Source organism: Sorex fumeus, unplaced genomic scaffold (assembly GCF_029834395.1).
Source record: "Sorex fumeus unplaced genomic scaffold, SorFum_2.1 ptg000008l, whole genome shotgun sequence".
Classification (NCBI taxonomy): Eukaryota; Metazoa; Chordata; class Mammalia; order Eulipotyphla; family Soricidae; genus Sorex; species Sorex fumeus.
In genome coordinates, this window is record NW_026606065.1 from 1,053,122 (window position 1) to 1,058,637 (window position 5,516).

Genomic DNA, 5,516 nt, shown 5'->3' on the forward strand with positions numbered 1-5,516 from the left:
TGAGGCCCTGGGGATTTACAGTAGCAAAGGCTAAAACAAAGAGGGTATTGAATAAAGTTGAACCAATAGACAAATGGTAACTAAAAAACATCTCACAGATCTACCACCTTATACTTAAGGTTTTTTTTAAAGTGTTGTTTATAATTCACATGAATAAAATACTGAACTATCTTATAATTGAGACTGTGAGAGATATGATGAAAGATAACGATGATTCACTTAAAATATTTTCTGGTTAGAATTTTAATGTTGCAATAAAATTACATATTTATAAAAGGTAAGGTAAAGGTAAAGGCCCTCCCGTTGATCGTCGATTTGCTCGAGCGGGCCCAGTAACGTCTCCATTGGAGACTTTGTTGTTACTGTGTCTGGCATATTTTAAACACATATGTAAAATATTTATACATATGTATAAAATATTTCACTATATTTTATATTTACTATGTGGATAAAGAAAATGAATTATTCACATTATCTTCGAAGAGTGAGGATTTCCCCTGGAAAATTATGTTTGTCAAAGAATACTAAAAGGGTTGACAATTCCACCAATCAGCTGGGGCCAATAAGAGCTATTTTCAGACTGATTGGCTTTTTGGTGACTCCATACCCTCCAGTATTTTAAAGGCTATTTTTTTTATTGAATCACCATGAGATAGAGCTACAAAGCTTTCATGTTTGAGTTTCAGTCACACAATGATCAAACACCCATCCCTCTACCAGTGCACATCCTCCACCAGCAATGTACCCAGTATCCGCCCCTTCCCAACCCTCCCCCTGCCTCTATGGCAGACAATTTCCTCCACATACTCTCTCTACTTTTGTGCATTATGGTTTGCAATATAGATACTGAGAAGCTACACATTTGGTCCTTTATCTACTTTCAGCACACATCTCCCATCCCAAACGATCCCTCCAAACATCATTGACTTAGTGTGATCCCTTCTCTATTCTAGTTGCCTTCTCCCCCAGCTCATGAGGCAGGTGTCCAACTATGGAGAAATATTCCTGGCCCTTGTGTGTCAGTCTTGTATAAAATCTCCGGGGGCAGCCAGGGGAAGGCCCTAAAGGCTCTTCTCCTAGCCGCCTGGTTTCTGGCAGTCCCGGGCCGCTCCCCCAGCCAGGGCAGCTCAGGCCATGAGGCAGACAGAGGAGGAGACGAGGGCCAAGCTTGTTGATCGATCAGATGCCGTTTATTCCATTCTCCCCACCGGCACGCTCCAGTCTCTCTGAGCCCCCCATTTTAATCTCTCACTGCCCCTCATTCCCACCTCCTTTTGTCTCTCCCACTCATTTCTCTGTGCTCCATCTCACAGCCTGAGCTCTCTCTCTCTCTCCACGTGCCTGCTACTCTATTCTTCTTCTACATTCTTCTCCCTCTGTCCCCCTTGCTAGTCTCTCCACACTCCATCTTGCTCCCTGCTCTTTCCACTCTCTCGAGCTCTCTCCTCTCCAGCTCTCTAGTCATTCCAACTCCCCAGCACTCTGGCCAACACTGCACCCAGTCTGGTAGACAGATCAACATAAGAAAGCCTGACTGCCAGGCTCAGGGGCTGAAACACCACCTGGGGTATTCCAAAGTCCATCCTAACTGCCTAAGGGCAAAATACCTCTGAAGGTGTTTTTCTCCTTTCCTCGGTCCAATCACTATCAATATCTTAATACTAGTTATTTTTGTGTGGACCACAGTAAGAGACACATTGAGACTTGTAGAGCAACTCTTCTGGGAACATCTTGCCACAGACTCAGACGACAGAGCTCAGGTCAGATTAATCATTCCTAACCCTAGCAGGGTTCGAATCTAGTTATTACTTTTTGGATCATGACAGTATTTGCCCATGACCAAGCTCTTAACTTATAGTTAAGCTTTGTGGCAATTTGGCGAGGCCCATCTCCATGCCAGGGTAGCACATAGCTTACCGCTTGCCCTGGTTCCATCCAATCCCTCGTTGGGACCCTGCTTTTGGGGGTGCTAGGAAGTAAGGGCATCTGAGGCTTAGGTGGAGAGAACAGATGCCCAGGAGAAAATCACACTGAGAGTCACATTACAAAAGCAGAGCATATACTGCCTTCTTGTGTCCATACAAAAAGGACATTGCTCTGAATAAACTATGCAAAGGACTTAGAGAGAAGAGAAAAACAATATTTACAAGTCAACAGACTGCAAAGAAAGAAGTTACAAATGAACACAGAGGAATGGGAGTACTGTGATGGGAGCAACCCAATAAACCTAAACTACTTGAGGCTATGCAGGAAGGAAAAACAGTGTTATCCTACAAGTCTCATATTATGTTATTTTATATTTCACAAATGAGTGCAGCCATTCTATGTCTGTCTCTCTCTTTCTCACTCATTTTACTTAGCATGACGTTCTCCATGACCATCCACTTATAAGAAAATGTCATGACTTCATCTTTTTTAACAGCTGCATAGTTTTTCATTGTGTAGACATACCAAAGTTTCTCTAACCAGTCATCTGTTCTCCCGCACTCGTGTTGTTTGGCTATGAATATTTTCATGTACATTAATGGGAAAGTAGGTACCTGCTAATGAGTCCTTGAATAGGATGGTACCTGAGAAACAGAGTACAGGATTTGCGTTGATACTTTGCATGGTGCCAAAGGAGTAATAGAAAGACTGGGGGAGTAGAAACTCTAATCTATTGAATCTATTGCCTTTAGTTATTCTAGAAGTTTTAATAGAAATAATATGAATTCATTACAAGTTTGCGCTTTAGTATGTAACAAGCGCTTCGTTTAATATTCATTATGATGTTATTGTTGTTATTTGTACTCAATCTTTGTCCTTTAATTTTAAATATACTGTAGTTTTTACTTCATTTAAAGAATCTTAAAAGCAGGTTTTAGACTGATAGAAGACTTAAGAGAATGCTACAGAGATTTCTCATTTACCCTGATTTCATACGGACATAATCTCCCTCATTGATTCTATCCCCTACTAAAGTGGTGTCTTGGTTTCCATGGATAATTATCTTCATTGCACATCATTACCATGTAGAGTCCACAGTTTACACTGGGGCTCATTTTCTGTGCAGATGCAGAATGATATGTATCCATTATTGTTGCATTGCACTATACTGCAGGACACATTATTTCCTCTGTTATAAAATGTTCTGCCTCTGCCCCTTTACCAGACACCTTTTAAAATTGTTTTCTTCTATTTTTTATAATAAGCATTTGCATACTTACTTTTCACCTAAACATATTTAAAAGAAAATTTTTGTTTACATTTTATTTTATTAAAGTATCATGATTTACAGTTATTTATGGTTGAGTTTCAGACATACAATGTTCCAGCATGGACCTCACTGTCAGTGACGACTTGCTTTAACTAGTGTTCCCAAATTCACTCTCACCACCCCTGAATCACTCCATATTGCTACGTTGACACGCGCACATTTTTAAGTTTGGTTGTTGAAGTTTAGATTTCATTTTTTCATTATTGTTGAATCTGAAGTTTGGATATTTAACTATACCAATCCTATATACCACTGATGTACCAGTGATGTCCCCTTGGCTCTTCCTCTGATATAAAGAACTGAGCAGATCAGTTCTGAAGGGCAAATCTTAATTCTTTATGAGTCTGGCCCTAAAACTACACATATTTGATCTCAGAGTCTGGCTATGCATCAAAAAATCTTTTTCTTTATGATACAGCATCTAAAATGAAAAGCTGCTAGGCTGTTCAAACACTGCTTTGAGGAAAAGCTTTTCACAGATGGAAGGGCATAAAAATGATGGGATGTTATCCTGTAGCCTGAAAGTTCACTCTGAACACATTATTGATATTACATCAAGCTTTGTCTAGTGGCTACCATATGTATGCTTACCAAGTCCTTGACCTCCATTCAACTGCTGTTTCATTTCAAGCAGAATTCCAGGGTCAGGGTGAGGATTTGGTGTAGGAGGGAATATGACCTCAATGAAAGACAAATGGAAACTGAATTAGCTTGTGTATTTTTTTTCTTACTTATTTTAACAGAGTGTCCTGTGCCCGCGCCTGGCTGTCCTCACTGGGGCCCCTTGGAGGGGGGTGGGTTGAGTTTCCCCCCCCCGCCCCAAGCAGCACTCCGGTAGCCAAAGACCTCCAGAACCAGCCACCACCATGCTGAGACCACTCTCCACACACATGAAGGTACTGGCAGAGGAACAAAGGGATGCAGGTCCCGGGCCTGAGATCTCCAAGCCTGCTCGGATCGGGGCTGAACATCCTCCACCTAGATCCTCCATCTTCCAGTAGGCAGGAGTCACACCCACCAACTGGCCCCTTGGCACCGTGTAATCCCATCAATGGCCAAGACCCAGAGACTATAAAACCCAGCTCCTGGAAGTCTCAATTTCCCTTGATAGATCTTAGTTCCTTACACTCAAATGCGGCCACGTGACATCTTATTATCTCATTCTTACTTTGGACAACCTGGCAGGCTACCGAATATAATCTGCCCACACGGCAGAGTCTGGTAAACTCCCCGTGGCATACCCAATATGCCAAATACCAGTAACAAAGATGTGTCTCATTCTTCTAACCCTGAAAGAGCCTTGAATATGGCACTTTTTAAAATCTCAGGGCTAGGACAAAGGAGACGTTACTGGGACCTGCTCGAGGCAATCGACAACAACAGGATGATCGTGATCGTTGATTTTTTACTTCATAATCACAAACATCTCTGCAATCCAGCTAGACTTGGAGGGAATGGGCGTAGGAAACAGAGGGATCGAGAGGACCACAGAGAGACCACGGGGACCAGAGGGCATTCCGAGCATGTGGGGGGGCGGGGGGCAGGGCACTCTCCTGAGCTACAGAAGGAAGGAATGGTCTGGTGGTCAAGAGAATGAGAGCCTTTTTTTAAAAAATATTTATTAGTGAAACACCATGAGGTACAGTTGTAGACTTACAGATTTTTGTGCTTCAATTTCAATTATACAATGATCAAATACCCATCCCTCCACCAGTGCCCATTTTTCACCACCACAGGTTAGACTTGTCTGCAGTCGGAAATTGCAATCTTCTTGCTGGTCTTGCCGCTCCTGGACCCAAAGCACTCCATAGCCTCCACAATATCTGTGCCCTCCTTCACCTTGACGAACACCACGTGCTGCAGTCCAACCATTCAGTCTTGGCAGTGCAGATGGGAAACTGGGAACCACTGACTGGTGTTGCATCCAGCATTTACCAGGAACAAGATGCCAGGTCCCGTGTGCTTCAGGATGAAATTCTCATCGTCAAAGTTCTCTCCCTAGATGGACTTGCCTCCTGTGCCCTTGTGGTGGGTGAAGTCCCCACCCTGGCACATGAATCTGGGAATGATCCAGTGGATCACTTGGTTACAAGAAGTCCTTCTCACCGGTGCTTAGAGCGTGGAAGTTCTCTGCAGTCTTGGGGACCTTGTCCGCCAACAGCTCGAAGGGCATCCTGCCCAGAGGCCTGCTGTCGTCCGCAAGGTCCAAGAACGCAGTGGGGTTGACCACGCCGGAGCCCTGGAGCAGCCGTGGCGGCAT

The 5,516-nt window shown here is 43.4% G+C and overlaps 1 pseudogene; it reads right to left on the bottom strand.

The window, feature by feature from the left end:
• Positions 1-4,993: 4,993 nt before the first annotated feature.
• On the bottom strand, positions 4,994-5,516 carry LOC130019304 (peptidyl-prolyl cis-trans isomerase A-like; annotated as a pseudogene).